Below are 17,297 nucleotides of genomic sequence, written 5' to 3'. Positions count from 1 at the left end.
AACATTTTTAGAGTATTTATTTCTGTCTTTTAAAAAGTTTATCTGCAAGGAATGTTTCCTTTTGATAAGTTGATAACCCCTAATAAGTATTATTTAAGACACCAAAAAAGACTCGTGTGGTAGGCCAGGGCACAGTGGCTCACGTCTGTAATCCCAGCACTTTGGGAGGGCAAGGCGGGAGGATCAATTAAGGCTAGGAGTTTGAGACCAGCCTGGGCAACATAGCAAGACCCTGTCTCTACAAAAATAAATTAAAAACAAACTTAGTTGCACATAGTGGCATGTGCCTGCCATCCTAGCTACTAGGGAAGCTAAGGCAGAGGATCACTTGAACTCAGGAGCGAGGCTGCAGTGTGCAGTGGTGCACTCCCACCTAGGTGATGGAGCAAGACCTCGTCTTTAAAACAAAACCAAAACACCTCTTGTGGTATATGTGTCTTTTATATTAAACCACTTTTTAAAATATTTTTTTAAGGTGGAAAATACAATGTATTTTCCCTCTTGGGAAAGTTTCCCTTGATTTTATCCAAACTCCTGGGGACTGGTGCTGCAGCCCACTGGTCACATTCTTGGCTATCTCGAATGTGTTTTCTACTTCATGTCTCCTCAGGTGTCTCCTACAGCTACTTGTGTGGTATTTGAATATTGGCCTTCCAACATTTCTTGTTGAATTATTTCAGGCTCACCTTGGTCATAATGAGTGGACCTGGCTTTACCCAGGGCTTCAGCCTTTGGCATTTCACATGAGGAATACCACTGAGCTGGGGGTCAAGAGGCCTGACTTTTAATCTTGGCTCTGCCCCAGACAAGTGTGAACTTGGGTAAGTCACTCTTGCTCTGGTGGGCCTCCTTCTGTCTTCTATAAAGTGAATGTGTTAGGTGATCTCTAAAGTTCCTTCTGATTTTGAATGTCTAACTGTAGAAGCCACAGTAAATCTTGGCTTTCTAGGGGTTCTAAGGATCCTTTAACATCATTAGCAACAAACGGGAGGTTCAAGCAATTCTTCTGCCTCAGCCTTCCGAGGAGCTGGGATTACAGGTGCCCGCCACTACGCCCAGCTAATTTTTTGTATTTTTAGTAGAGATGGGGTTTCACCACGTTGGCTAGCCTGGTCTCAAACTGCTGACCTTGTGATTCGCCTGCCTCGGCCTCCCAAAGTGCTGGAATTATAGGTGTGAGCCAATGCTACCGGCCTGCTTTTTGTTTTTTAAGGAGTGTCATAGTTCCTAGGTTTTTTCTGTTGTTCTGATTAAGCAAATTTAGCTAAACTGGGTCCTATCAACTGAGTTTCCTTGTAGCTGGATTCCTCAGGCTGTCCCAACTGTGGGATTTTTTTGTTTGTTTGTTTGTTTGGTTGGTTGGTTTTGGCTACATTAAGCTGAGTCTATTCAGATGAGACAGAATGTATAGTGAATATGTGTGCAAGATTGCCTTGCAGGGTGAAACTTACCAAGTTGCAAAGCCTTGTGAGACCTGCATTTCTCCCGCTGAAAAACGTGGCTAGCATCAGGGACAACGAGGGCTAATTTTGTGTTAATCTAAACCTACAACTTCATTTTACAGGAAAGAACACTGAGGGCCAGGAAATGTTGAGTGACCTGTCCATACTCACACAGCGTGGAAGAATCAGAGCCCATGGGGTCAGGACCTATGGGCTTAGGATATACCGGAAGAGGCCTGATTTCCAGTTGAGCATTTGCCAAAAATCAGCAGTGTGACTTGGGCAAGTCATTTTCTCTACTGATTAAAGTGAATTAACAGAACACAATGCAAAATTTTCTGGGTTCCTTATCTATTTTGTGGATTGAAAATAGGGTCTAGGTAGATTGACAGACATAGAACTTCCTGGTGAAATAAATGGGACTGAGCTGGACACAAAAATCAAGATATGATTTTACTCATTTGCCATTTTCATCATTTTCTGAAGGATATTTACAGCTTAATGTGTCTTCACGTTAGCAATGTTTGATGCTCTTGGCAATTATTTTCCTCTTAGCAAGATTTCGCAGAAGAATACATTACCCTTTACTAAGTACTGTTGTTGAACAGAAATGAAGCCAAAGAAACCTGCATGATCTCTAAGGACCTCAGCACTCACTAGTAGGTCTAAAAACTTAATGAGCATTAATGGGCATTAAATGCAATGCTTATTCTTTTTTTTTTTCTGGAATGAACAGATCCCCATGGATATAAGCTTACCATCCTCAGAACAGCTTCTATTATAGATATTTTGTTTTATTAATTAACCTAGTTTTCTTTAATCATAGAAGTAATACAGAAATATAGCAAAACCAAAAAAGTTCAAAAAATATAAGATGAAAACCAGAAGTACCCCTTTTGGCCCAACCCAGTGATACTCACTACTGTGGTCTGAATGTTTATGTACCCTCCAAATTCATATGTTGAAATCCTAACCCCCAAAGTGATGGTATTAGGAGATGGGAATTTATTAGAATATTAGGAGAGCAGAGCACACCCCCTCTTCCCACCCCTTGCTTTCTTTTTTCTTTTTGAGACAGGGTCTCACTCTGCCTTCTAGGCCAGAGTGCAGCAGCACAATCATAGCTCACTGAAATCACACACTCCTGGGCTCAAGCAATCCTCCAGCCTCAGCCTCTCAAGTAGCCAGGACTATGGGTGCACACCACTATGCTCAGCTAATTTTAATTTTTTGGTAGAGAGGGTCTCGCTATGTTGCCCAGGCTGGTCTCAAACTTCTGCCTCAAGCAATCCTCCCACCTCAGCCTCCCAGAGCTCTGGGATTACAGACATGAGCCACTATGCCTGTCCCAGAGCCCTTTTAAAAGATTAGTGCCCTTATAAAAGAGGCCTGGGACAACTACATTGCCCCTACCATCATGTGAAGACACAATGAGAAGGCTCCATCTATGAGCTAGAGAGTTGGCCCTCACCAGACCAATTTGCCAGTGCCTTGAACTTGGACTTCCCAGCCTCCAGAACTGTAAGAAATACATTTCTGTTGTTTTAAACTGCTTAGTTTATGGTATTTTGTTATAGCAGTCCAAATAGACTAAGATATCCCTAGAGACAACCACTTTCAAAAATTTTTAGTTTTGCTGTTTCTGCTAATTACTGTTAGTAAATTTTTTTTTTTGATGCAGTCTTGCTCTGTCACCCAGGCTGGAGTGCAGTGGTGTGATCTTGGCTCACTGCATCCTCTGCCTCCCGGATTCCAGCGATTCTCCTGCCTCATCCTCCTGGGTAGCTGGGATTACAGGTGCATGCCACCACTTCTGGCTAATTTTTGTATTTTTAGTAGAAATGGAGTTTTACCCATGTTGGCCAGGTTGGTCTTGAACTCCTGACGTCAGGTGATCCGCCTGCCTTCACCTCCCAAAGTGCTGGGATTACAGGTGTGAGCCACCATGCCCAGCCTACTGTAGTAAATTTTATGTTTTATTTTCCCCCAACCTTTTTTTTTTTTTTAAATTTTTAGTAGCAATGAGGTCTCACTCTGTTGCCTGGGCTGATCTCAGACTCCTGGCGTCAAGTAATCCTCCTCCCTCAGTCTCCCAAAGTGCTAGGATTACAGACATGAGCCACCACACCTGGCCTTTTGTTTTGTTTAGAGAAAAAACATACACATTTTATTAACGTGTACATGGGGGTGATCACAGAGTGATCACCCCTATGTTCCCCAATTTTTGATTTAAAGAAATTTCAAACTGGCCGGGCATGGTGGCTCACGGCTGTAATCCCAGCACTTTGGGAGGCTGAGGAGGGTGGATCATGAGGTCAAGAGTTCAAGAACAACCTGGCCAAGATGGTGAAACCCTGTCTCTACTACAAATACAAAAATTAGCCAGGTGTGGTGGCGGGTGCCTGTAATCCCAGCTACTCGGGAGGCTGAGGCAGAGAATTGCTTGAACCTGGCAGGCAGAGGTTTCAGTGAGCCAAGATCGCATCATTGCACTCCAGCCTGGGCGACAGAGTGAGACTCTGTCTCAACAACCACCACCACCACAACAACAAAAATTCAAACTTACAGAGAAGTTGCAAAAATTTACCTAGATTCACTTATCAACTGTTAACAATTTGCCATATTTGGCTTTCTCTCACTGTACATATATATAAATTTTCTTTTTTGCTGAATAATTTGAGGAACAGATGTAGAGATAGAGCCATTTTTCCTCAAATATGCATGCTCCAGGAATTAAGGATATTTGGCTGGGAGTGGTGACTCACGCCTGTAATCCCAGCACTTTGGGAGGCCAAGGCAGGTGGATTGCTTGAGGCCAGGAGTTTGAGACCAGCCTGGCCAATATGATGAAACCCCATCTCTACTAAAAATAAAAATATTAGCCAGGCATGGTGGCAGGTGCCTATAATCCCAGTCACTAGGAAGGCTGAGGCACGAGAATCACTTGAACCTGGGAGGTGGAGGTTGTAGTGAGCCAAGATCATGCCACTGTACTCCAGCCTGGGTGACAGAGTGAGACTCTTTCTCAAAAAAAAAAAAAAAAAAAAAAAAAAGAAGGACATTCTCCCCTATAACCACAATATACTTCTCCCACTGAGGAAAATGTTATCACTGACATGATTATCTAATAAAATGTCCATTTTCAGATTTCCATAATTGTTCAATGTCTCTTTCAACATTATTGAAATAATTTGTTTCAATCCAGGATCCAATCACTCATCACACATGACACTGAATTTGTTATGTCTCTTCAGCTATATTTTTCTTTCATGACACTGATATTTTTGAAGGGTACAGGTCAGTTGTTTTTTAGAATATCCCTCAATCTGGACTTGTCTGATTGTGTCCTCATGATTAGATTCAGAGTCTACATTTTTGACAGGAGAACTACAGCGATGATGTGATATCTCAGTGCTGCACACCAGTAGGCACATGGTGACAGTTTGTCTTATTATAATTGATGCTAAGTTAGTTTGGTCATTTCCTTAAGGAGGTATCTGTCAGATTCCTCCCAGATTACTCACAAATGAGTAATTTGTGAGGTGATACCTAGAGACCAGATAAGTACCCTGTTCTCCAACAATCGTTCACTCTGTTGTGTTTTTTTTTTTTTTTTTTTGAGACAGAGTCTCACTCTGTCACCCAGACTGGAGTGCAATGGCGTGAACTTGGCTCACTGCAACCTCCGCCTCTTGGGTTCAAGCAATTCTCCTGCTTCAGCCTCCCAAGTAACTGGGATTACAGGCACCCGCCACCACGCCCAGCTAAATTTTTGTATTTTTAGTAGAGACAGGGTTTCACCTTGTTGACCAGGCTGGTCTCGAACTCCTGACCTCAGGTAATCCACCCACCTCGGCTTCACAAAGTGCTGGGATTACAGGCATGAGCCACCGTGCCTGGCCTCAGTGGTTTTATTATCCAGTGATGCTCCTTGCCTGAATCACTTACTACTATGTGCTGCTAAAGTGGTGATTTTAAAAATTCCATTACTTCTTCTATACTTATTGGTTGACATGTTTCTTGAAAATATCATTTTCCTTTCTTTCCCTCTCCTTTAAAAATTAATTTTTTAAAATTTTAGTATTTATTTTTATATATATTTTTTTGAGATGAAGTCTCACTCTGTCGCCCAGGCTGGAGTGCAGCGGCGAGATCTCAGCTCACTGCAAGCTCCGCCTCCCGGGTTCACGCCATTCTCCTGCCTCAGCCTCCCGAGTAGCTGGGACTACAGGCGCCCACCACCTCGCCCGGCTATTTTTTTGTATTTTTTTAGTAGAGACGGGGTTTCACCGTGTTAGCCAGGATGGTCTCGATCTCCTGACCTCGTGATCCACCCGTCTCGGCCTCCCAAAGTGCTGGGATTACAGGCTTGAGCCACCGCGCCCGGCTAAGTTTTTTGTATTTTTAGTAGAGATGGGGTTTCACCGTGTTAGCCAGGATGGTCTCGATCTCCTGACCTCGTGATCCACCCGTCTCGGCCTCCCAAAGTGCTGGGATTACAGGCTTGAGCCACCGCGCCCGGGCTTATTTTTATTTTTTGTAGAGACAGGGTCTTGCTCTGTCACCCAGGTTGGCATGCAGTGGTGTGATCATAGCTCACTGCAACCTTGAAATCCTGGGCTCAAGTGATCCTCCTGACTCAACCTCCCACGTAGCTGAGACTACAAGCATGCACTATCATTCCCAACTAAGTTTTTCTGTTTTTTAGACACAGAGTCTTGCTATGTTGCCCAGGCTAGGCTCAAACTCCTGGCCTCAAGCAATTCTCCTGCCTTGGCCTCCCAAAGTGCTGGCATTACAGATGTAAACCACTGCACTTGGCCAAACATTTTTATTTTAAAATAGATTGTAACACATAGATTCTTTTAAAATTATCTGATGTGTGGCCAGGCACGGTGGCTCATGCCTGTCATCCCAGCACTTTGGGAGGCCGAGGCAGGTGGATCACCTGAGGTCAGGAGTTCGAGACCAGCCTAGCCAACATGGTGAAACCCCGTCTCTACTAAAAATACAAAAATTAGCCAGGCATGGTGGCAGGCGCCTGTAATCCCAGCTACTTGTGAGGCTGAGGCAGGAGAATCTCTGGAACCTGGGAGACGGCGGTTGCAATGAGCCGAGATCTCGCCATTGCACTTCAGCCTGGGGGACAAGAGCGAGACTTCAACTCAAAAAAAAAAAAAAAAAAAAAAAAAAAAAAAAATTATCTGATGTGTTCTAATCTGGTCCTGTCATTATTTCAATACTGAAATAATTCCCAATCTGGCCAGTGAGAGCCCTTTCAAGTTGGCTTCCTTGTCCTCTTGGCATGTTACTGTCATTTTTGAGCACTTTCTTACTTTGTGGCACAAGATGCTCTAGGTTACTTTGTACTCTTCCTGTTCCAGCCCTGGTATCAGCCATTTCCGTTAGGAATCTTCCATTATAATTTAGATTTATGTATCTATTTTTGAGAGGGAGTCTCACTGTGTCGCCCAGGCTGGAGTGCAGTGGCATGATCTCGGCTCACTGCGACCTCCACCTCCTGGGCTGAAGTGATCCTCTCACCTCAGCCTTCCAAGTAGCTGGGGCTACAGGCACGCCACCACACCTGGCTACCATTAATAACTTAAAATAACATAAGCTGGTGCAAATTCCCTTCCTTCTATTGCTTTTTTCCTTTCCACTTCCCAAATTTGCTATGCATTTTTTTCATTGTCATGATGAATAAGATGACATTTTGATGTGTGCCTATAAACTAGTCAATCCCTTGTGCTCATAGGCTGATTCTAAAACATTAAAAACCAATCAATGACTCATTTTATGATTTTATATATACAATATAATATTTTCTCTAGAACCAATTACACATTTGGTCTCAAATTTTTGTAGATATGCATCTCCTTCAGGGACTATTGAAGATGCACGTTTCTTAGCCCCAGAAGTTCTGAATCAATTTTAAGGGGCCCAGTGATTCTAGTACATTCTGAAGAGATGTTATTGGGTATACAAAGAAAGAAGGAAATGTAATTTCATGCTATTAAACTTTGGCAACTTGTCTAAGAGTCCTCCAAATGTCAGCCCCTGTTTTCTTTCTAGCTGTATTTTCTTGAGTCTTATTTGGCCCACACTGTTTCTTATATACCATATTACCCTCTTTCTTTGATTCTTCTTTTTTTCTGAATATACATTCCTTCTTTCTTGGATTCTTTAAACTTTTTTTTTTTACACTTTCTAGAGTAACTTTTTCATATCTGTTTGGTATGTTAAAATTTCTGAGCCATTTTACAAAAATGGCTTCATTTTGCTGTCATACCTAGAAGACGGTTTGGCTTGACTAAAGTCCATTGTTGTTCTGATATGTATTCTTGAGGCAAGATGCCTTTCCCTCTTTTTCATTTTTATTTTTATTTGTTTTCACTAGAGATGAGGTCTTACTATGTTGCCAAGGCTGGTTTTGAACTCCTGGGATCAAGCGACTTTTCCCTCTTAATTCTTGTTTTTTTCTACATTCTTGGAGTTCTGAAACTTCAACATGATGTGCCTTGGTATAAGCATTGTTTAACCCTTTTTAACCATACTTGGCAATTGGTGGGGTCCTTTAATCTGAAGATTTTTATCTTTTTTTTTTTTTAGCTAAAGACAATTTACTCTTGGTATATTTTTTGCTATTTCTTTCTTTCAATTTTCTCTCTTCTCTCCTAGTATTCATTTTAAACAAATACTAGACTTCCTAGATATATTCTCCTTGCTTGCAAAATTTTGTCAGTATATTTCATGTTTTTGTTATGTTCGGGTAGACTTCTTTTCTTTATTTTTTTATGTTTTAAAATTAATTATTTAATTATTTTGAGACATGGTCTTGCTCTATTGCCCAGGCTGGAGTGCAGTAGCGCAGTCATGCCTCACTGCAGTCTTGACCTTCCAGGCTCAAACAATCCTCCTGCCTCAACTTCCTGAGTAGCTGGGACTACAGGCATATGCCACCATGCCCAACTAATTAGTTTTTTAAATCTTTACTAAAGACAGGGTCTCACTATGTTTCCTAGGCTGGTCTTGCACTCTTAGGCTCAAGCAATGCTCCCACCTTAGATTCCCAAAGTGCTGGGATTACAGGCATGAGCCATTGCACCTGGCTTGAGACTTCTTTATTTTCCAGTTTACAAACTGCGTAAGTGGGTTGGGAGTGGATTGGGCATGTTAGACTAGTTTTCTTGTTGGGGACTGGGTGGGAAGCACACAGGTTGGGGACAAACTGCCAAAAAATAGAGCTTTACTCTGAGTAAGGTGCCCTGTGGTGCATCTCCCTTCTAGATGAAGCTGTCTTTGTCTTTTTCCCCCTCTGTCCCTCATAGAGGGCCGGAGTCACCTCTGTTCTGCTTTTCCCTGTGGCTCTTATGGCCGCCCTATTTGTTCCCCTAGTCAAGTTGTTCTTCCCTTCATGGAGTTATTCTCATTCAGCTTTTCCCCAAATCCAAAGCTGTATCCTCTAGCCACTGTTAGGTGGAAACAAGGGAGAGGAGCCTACTGACCCTGCTGTGCCTAGTATGGCAATTTGTGCATTATCCTGATGGTCAGCACCCAGTCCTGGTCTTCTGCTCTTCCTAATGTTTAATGTAGAATTTGGAGCTTCAGCGTATTCTGTCATTGGGGCTCTAAGTCAGACTGCCTGGGTTTAAATCCCGTCTCTGTTACGTGTTAACTACCTGAGTCTCACTAGATATCATCTGTAAAGTGGGGATTATAATAATACAGTGTTTTGTGTACAGTAAATGCTCAATTATTATTAGTGACTACGAAAATTATTAACTCTGATATCTTTTTTTTTTGAGATGGAGTCTTGCTCTGTTGCCTAGGCTGGAGTGCAGTGGCACAATTTAGGCTCACTGCAACCTCCGCCTCCCAGGTTCAAGTGATTCTCCTGCCTCAGCCTCCGGAGTAGCTGGGATTACAGGCACGCACCTCCATGCCTGGATAAATTTTTTTGTATTTTTAGTAGAGACTGGGTTTCGCCATGTTGGCCAGGCTGGTCTCGAACTCCTGACCCCAGGTGATCTGCCTGCCTCGACCTCCCAAGGGGCTGGGATTATAGGTGTGAGCCACTGCGCCTGGCTCAACTCTGATATCTTGAGTTGTGATTTTTATTTTCTTTTAAAAAAATCAATCTGATCCTACCCATTTTTTATCTTTTTTTTTTTTATCCAAGTAACATATTTATATTGTTTTAAAGAGCAAAAACTTTATAAGTCTTATAACTAAGAACCATTATCCCCTGCCCATCTTGTTCCACCCTTGAGCCCCAAGACCACCAGTTTCAATGCTGAAAACTCTTTTATTTCCAAGAAACATTATAATACTGCTTCATGACTTTTCAATTTCATGTATCTATTGACTTCCTATTATGAAAGACGAGGACTTAATTGTTTTTTTTTTTTTGAGACAGACTCTCACTCTGTCGCCCAAGCTGGGGTGCAGTGGTGTGATCTCAGCTCACTGCATCCTTTGCCTCCTGGGTTCAAACAATTCTTCTGCCTCAGCCTTCCGAGTGGCTGGGACTACAGGCACACCATGCCCAGCTAATTTTTGTATTTTTAGTAGAGATGGGGTTTCACTCTCTTGGCCAGGCTGGTCTCGAACTCTTGACCTCGTGATCCACCTGCCTCGGCCTCCCAAAGTGCTGGGATGACAGGCGTGAGCCACCGTGCCCAGCCACTTAATTCTTATACTTTTCCTCAACTCCATCCTTCTCTCTATTGAGACAAGACAAAAATCTATTGTTCACATTATGATGACATGTAAACATTATTCACCACTCAAAGCTGAGCCATAGTGTAAAATGATGACATTTCCTTATACACCTTTTTGTTTTTTTCTAGAAATAATAATCACTTTGTTATTTATTCATTTAATTTTTCTATGTACTTATAATAAATTCATCCCCAAATTTCCTCTCAAAGAGCGCCACTCAGTAGGTGAAAACAGATTACCTGATGTATGAGGTTCACTTTTTTCTTGGAGACATTGCCCCTGGAGCCTGCTGTGCCCCTGGGCTGTCAGGTCTGATTGCTGTCTAGCCCTGCTGTATGCCAGGCTTCCCTTCCCCAGGAGCCTGGGAATTCTCTCCACCTTTCTCCTGTGTTGGAAGCTCTATGATGAGGTGGATTACTCTGGGTGTGAAAGAAGATGTATGGTTCCTGGCCCTTCAGCATTGAGTACATTCTTGTGTCTCCCAGTATCATTAAGGTTCTTGCCAACTCAGCACAAAAGATGTGCTGGAGGGCGAGAGGGACACAGCATCAATGAGGCTGGAGCAGCAGGAACCAAAGGGGCTCGAGGCTGGAACAATCATCTGTCCAGGAGGCCTCGACTGCTGCTGACCCCACTGTGAACATCTTGGCATTACTTATTTGGGATTCAAAAGTGCTGGGCAGAAGTATCTGACTGGCCATGCCTTAGTCTCACGGACATGAGGAAGGAAGATTTCCTTCCTTCAATTTTTTTTTTTTTTTAGAGACAGGGTGTTACTGCTCCGTCACCCAGGCTGGAGTGCAGTGAAGCAATCTTAGCTCACTGCAGCCTCGATCTCCCAGGTTTAAGCGATCCCACTGCCTCAGCATGCCACCAGGCCTGGATAATTTTTGTATTTTCTTTTATAGAGATGAGGTTTTGCTGTGTTGCCCAGTCTGGTCTTGACATCCTACATGCAAGCAATTTGCCTGTCTTGACCTCCCAAAGTGCCACCATGCCTGGCCTTCCTTCCACTTTGGTGGTGAGGGATGGTGCATTATATCTACTTACACAGCCACCATAATTGTTTCCTCCCAGATAGGAAGCGGGGATTGGAAATTGGGCAGCAAAACTAAATGTAAATATCCACCATACTCTTTGATTGAATATGTTTCCCCATCTATATAACTTAAAACAATTCATATTGGTCTCAAAAATGCATTCAGCTTGAGGATTAAGTGAGATGATTAGAAAACAGCACAGTGCCTTGGCTCATGATAAATTCTCTACAAATTTTGATTTGATCTGGGTGGAAGGATGAAAATATTTTCTGTAGTTGGAGTGATGGAAACTAAGGCTGAGAGCCCAAAAAATTCTCATGAAAGAGAAGGGCTGAGGGAGCCTGGAGTCCTTTATCTTGAAGAGCAGATCTGGAGGGGGCAGAACAGGGCCTAGTCCTGTTTGGGGCAGAGGCCACTGTAGATGGTTGAACTTGGCCTCCTGTGTCTTCGTTTTCCTGGATGCAGCTGTTCATAACTGGGTCAGGACCTGGGCTCAGCTGAGATGGAGTCACCATGCAGGTCAGGGAGGGCAGAGCAGGGCCCCAGGCAGAGCAGGGCCCAAGTGGGAGGACCAGCCCACACAGAGGTCAGGGCTCAGGCGCAGGTGTGGAAGGAGTCGTTGTCCTACCCATCCTTCCTGCATGGATCCACCAAAGGCTCCAGAGGACTCCAACTACATCCCTGGCACAGTGGGGAGGGTGAGAGGGGTCACTCAGGGGACACATTAGCAAACACAGAAAGGTGAAATCTTATCTTCAGCTCAGCAGATATGGCTGTGAACTCTTAACTAATGAGATCTAGGAAGAGGTACTTTCCTCTGAGGAGTCTCCCTGCCCCCCGCCCACCTTCCAGGCACTCAGGGTCCACCCCTCCCATGTCTGGGCTCCCTCTGGGATCTGCCCAGCCCCTGATCTGGTCTCAGAGCACAGAATTCCAGGCATTTTGTTCCCAGGGTATTTCCTCTGCTTGGCTCTGAGCTCCTGCAGGGCAGAGCCAGTGTCTCATTTCTCTCAGGGCCCAGCCCAGAGTCTGGCCCAAAGGGCACCGAGAAAGGTTTGAAGAATGAATGAAGTTGGAATTGAGCTGAACCTTGGATAGATAAAGGAGAAAGGAAGAAAGCATTTCAGAGACAGAGGCAGGAACAACATGGCTGGAAAGATAGGGCACACGTGACCGACTTGTCTTGAGGGACAGAAGGATCTGGTTTGGGAGGGAGGTTGACATTTGTGCCAGTTCTCTCTCTCTCTGTCTCTCTCTCTCTCAAACCTTTCTTATGGTGCTAAGCCAGTGCTCTCTCAAACATCTGCCACAGTGTTTGTGAGTCTGGTCCTCACATCAGCCCTGAGAAAAAGATGTAATTATTCCCATTTTATTGATGAGATAACGGAGGCTCAGAAAGTGGATGAGCAGGAATACAAATAGGCCTGTCTGATTTCTGAGCCTAAAGAAGTAGGTGGTTGGACTTTGTAGCCCTAAAGGTGGGCATAGTTTGAGGGGTCCTGGCCACACAATATGTCACCAGCCTCTGTCCCGAATAGAAGGCAATGGCATATGCATGGGTCATGATCCCATAGTGTGGCCCTGTGCTGGCTTAGGTGGAAATAGGGGCGGTAAATGACAAGTGGTTTCATACCGCAGCCCTTTACCTGCACAGCTGCTGACACCCCATGTGCCCTGCCTCCCTTGCCCCACTATGGACTTTTCTGGTCCTCCGGGTGATCCCTACTCTTCTTTCAAGCTTGACTCAAGCCTCCCTTTTCTCTGGAGGCTCCTTCTGGAGTAGATCTGACCTTTCATGGCATTGGGTCTTTATTTGCCCCTGCTCGAGCACGTAACCCCAGGAGGTCCTATTGAATGTTTGCAGAGTGAATGAGTGTGTACACATGTCCAGGAAATCCCCATCCCCCAGATTCTCTAGAGAGAGAGGCAAGGCCTCCCATCCCCCACCTCCTTCCTCTCTTCTCTCCTCCCCTTCCCTGCCCCATCCCTGTGGTGCTGAGTCCAGCAAGGCTGGAGGCTGAAGCAGCTGCCTCTGGCTGCAAGAACCAGTGGGCCCAGGGGTAGGGGGGAAGCAGGAAGGGTTGCCAAGCCAAGCCTGCTCCACACCTCCCATCTAGGAGGGCAGATGGCACAGGGCACAGTGGGCATGGCTGGGAAGGGCTGAGAAGCCAGGCCACCAGGTCAGTTTGGGAGGAAGAAGCTTCCTGCCGGCTTTCCACCCAGTAGGCAAGCCCGCTGGGGAGGAATCACCTGTGCACTCCCTTGGCGGAGAGCCTGAGAGTCAGGGCTGGACCCGTTGTCAAGAAGACTGCATTTCAGACTGCATTTGGCAATTCTCTGGGCCGGGCTAGGGGTGGGATGGGACGCAGAGATGAATAAGATCCATTTCCTCCCCAGGGGAGCTTACTGCCAGACATTTAGGGAGTAATAATAACAGTTAACAATCATTGAGCACTTTACCAAGTGCCAGACACTGATCTAATTGAAAAGTAACTGCACGCTCACAACAGCCCAAGAGATAAATGCTACTATAAGCTCCATTTGACCTGTGGGGATAATGAGGCACAGAGAGATCAAGTAGCCTGCCCCAGACCACATGGTACGTAAGCTACATACTGGGATGCCTGAGTGTGGACCCAGGCAGTCTGGCGTCAGAGTCTCTGCATTTAGCCCTCACACTACACATGCTGTAAGCCAGCCCAGGTGCCATCTGCCATGGCCAACACATGCAGCATCTTAATTCCCACTTTGCCCCCTTGTCAGGAGGTTTTTAGGCTCTGTAAACGTGCCAGTCACCAAAGTATGCTTTAGGATATCACCATGACTAGTGCCCTTTGCTGCCTACCATGGTTACATCTTTATCTATGGGCTTGTATTCTCATTCCTGGGAAGCACAGTTCCTGTGACTCTACCATCTCACAGTCCCTTGGAATGTCTTGTACAAAGCAGGTACTCAGATGCGTTTGCCATTGAGGGGTTGAGAATTTCCCCAGGTCTCTGTGACATGAACAGACTGGATCTGGGTCTCAACCTGTGCACTGGGAATCATGTGGGGAGTTTAACAAAAACTAATATCCAGAACCCATCCTCAGAGGTTCTGATGTAATTGATGTAGGGTACAGTCTGAGCATGGGGGATTTTAAACACCCCATGTTATTCACAGTTACTCTGATGTACTGCCTGGGCTGAAAAGTCCCATATTAACACTGTTTTAGAAACCTTGGAAGTTTCAGTTGAGGGAAGGCAGCAGAGGGAACAGCTTTGGAGACCAGTAGGCAAGATTCACGTCACAGCTCAGTCACTTATAAATTGGATAAGTTTGGGTCAATCAACTTTCCCAAGCCTCAGTTACATCATCTGTAAAAGAGGATAATGACATCCCCCTAGAAGGGAAGTGCTTGAAGTAAGATTATTGAGCATCTACTAAGTGCCAGGTGCTTGGGTGCTCTTAGGGCACAATAGAAAACAAGACAGCTGTGGCTCCTTATCTTGTGATATTTACCTTCCTTAATTCAGTTTAAGAAACCTTTACTGGGTTTGGGATATCAAGCACTGTATGGGTTCAAAGATGGACAAGAAATTGTACTTGCCCTTGAGAAAAAGAGAAGTAGACACTAATTGAAATAGAGGAAGGAAGATGACAAGAGGGTTACCAACCAAGAGTGGTGGGGTTCAAATGAGAGAGGTATTTAGAGGGCAGACCAGGGAAGTTTCTGTGGAAGACATGATACTTTAGAAGGCCCTTAGAGGATAGATAAGATTCTGTAGAACGGGATGAGTGGTAGTGGAAATAAACAAAAGCATGGAGGCAGGAACAGCCAATAATCCAACCTGGCAAAAGAGCTGGATGTGCAAGCAGAGGAGGGAAGAGAAGGTGCATACATGGCAGGAAAATCAGGGTTGGAGCCTTAAATGCTAGGGTGAGGCATTTACACTCGATTTGGTCAGCCGTGGGAACCATGCAGGAACTGGAGCTGGGTTGGATAATTCTTAGTTCTTAATACCTGGACTGCCTCTGGCTTCATTCTGGAGTTTGTGTCTTCATTGCCACTGTCCTTGGGGCCTCCCTTTTGCTGCTGATGTCCACCTTGGTCCTATGTTCAGTGCCCTGTCGCTGTCCTCAGGTAAGGGTCTGATGAACTCCCCCAACCTCAAGCATAAGATGCATCTCCAGATGGTACCTTCCTAGGTAATTGCATTTTGACAGGTACAGTGGAAGGGGCACCAGACAGAATCTGGAGGAGGCCTCGTTCTAATCCTAGCTCTGTCTCTCATCAGCTGTGTGATGTTGGGCAAGTCACTTCCCTTCTCCCAGCCTCAGTTTCCTCATTTGAAAAGTGGCCAGGCTGGATGGGTCAATTGACAATGACCCTCCCAGCTGCAATGGACTCTGACTAACTTTGTCAATTGCTAAATCCAAGAATGTTTCTTTTGACTCATGCAAGGGGCTGCTGCTGCTGAAAATGAGGTATTAAGCATGAGGCTCAAGGGAAAGAGATGAAGAGGCCACATGTAGGTGATCAGCAGGGTCAGCTGAGCCCGGGCTTGGCTTCATCACAGCCCAGGTGGGTATGGGAATGGAGACGCCTCCAGATGATTTCAGCCCCCAGCTATTCAGGTGTTCCCAGTTGAAATCCCAGACACTGCACAGCAGAAATAAGCCATACACACTGTGCTGTCTGAACTTCTGTCCCTCAGAATGCATGAACATAATGAAATTGTTGTCCTGTGCCACCAAGGCTGGTAATGGTTTGTCAACCGTGACAGATAAATGGAAATGGAGGAAGAGGTGTTTAGGGATAGTTTGGTGGGGGACTCCCCATGTTGGTGAAACTTCACCAGTGGGTGTCCTTCCCCTAGGTCCATCGACATCAGAAGCCACCTCTGGTCTTGGATATTACTCTATATATCATGGTGCTCTTAGGAGAGGAGGCTCGCTGACTACACTGTTCTGGATTATTGTGAAGTTTGTAAACAAGGAACTCTTTCTCAAGGATGTCCTGGACGCGGAGGCACTGCTCAGCTGGAGGGCGGGGTCCATCTGTATTTGTCCCAATGTCCAAAAGGCTGAAGGTGTGTGTGTGCTCACACTGGTAGAGGTCCTCTAGGTGCATCTTACACACTCCATCTCATCTCAACCCCACCATAGCTTCATTAGGAGCTACCGGAAGGAGCGTTTCTCCCACTTTACTGATGAAGAAAGAGCCATGCCCAAGAACATACATACGGAGTGGCAGGGCAGGGCTTTGAACCTGGTGGTAGGACTGAATCTAAGGCCCTTTTGAGGAGCCCCGTGGGTGACTTAGGGATGGAAATTCCAAGGGTTGGGGGGTCCTCATTTGCTTCCTCTAAACAGCCTCTTGTTTTGAAATAAGACTAATGAACTTGGCTTAAGTTCTATTTTCCCTTCCTTCCTCCCTTCACCCACTCCACTCTCATTCCTTTTTTTCTTCGGGATTTTTTGGCAGAGGGCAGAGAGGAGGAACCCCTCCCAAGTCCTCTATAGATGGCGAGATGGAGGCTTCACTCACCAACCATGCTAGGACAAAGGGCAAACTAGGGCAGGCCGCTCCCACGCTGGGTCGGGGGCAGTGAGGAGCAGAGCGGCCCTTCTCATCGCAGCCCCCACCTTGCCATGCGCTGTGGGCGTGAGGTTTCCAGGAGAGTCTGTGGTGTAGGGAGCAGAGCTGGCTGGGAGGGAGGAGGCGGCCTATTCCTCAGTGGGGCTTCCTCGCTCACGGTGTGTATGGTGGGGAGAGAGGCACGCAATTGCCCTTTTCTGAGGATTGTGCCAGACCATATCACACATATAAGCTCATTCAAATCGATTTCCAGATAAGGCCGGGGGAGGGTAGCCGACTTGCCCGAGGCCACATAGCATGTGTGCGGCAGAGCCGTTGGGGACGCGCAGAGGGTCTTGCTACCGACTCTCCCCGCTCTCCCGGGAGCCTGGGAGCCCTGGGGCGTCCCCTACCTGGCCGGGAAGCTGGGCTCTCGCCCCGGGGTTGTCCGGAGGGGGCTCCAGCAGGGGGCGCCCAGAGCCCCGTCCCGCGCAGTCGGGCGCGCCTCCAGCCGGCGCCTGGGACGGGGC

General features: G+C 45.8%; 1 protein-coding gene across 1 annotated transcript in view; it reads right to left on the bottom strand.

The window, feature by feature from the left end:
• The window catches only part of SNX1 (sorting nexin 1), a 631,233-nt gene that overhangs the window by 75,769 nt on the left and 538,167 nt on the right, over positions 1–17,297 (bottom strand). The window lies entirely within an intron of this gene.

This window comes from Macaca thibetana, chromosome 7 (genome assembly GCF_024542745.1).
Source record: "Macaca thibetana thibetana isolate TM-01 chromosome 7, ASM2454274v1, whole genome shotgun sequence".
Taxonomy (NCBI): Eukaryota; Metazoa; Chordata; class Mammalia; order Primates; family Cercopithecidae; genus Macaca; species Macaca thibetana.
Note: the sequence above shows the minus strand (reverse complement) of the source record. Positions and strands in the feature narration are given on the sequence as shown.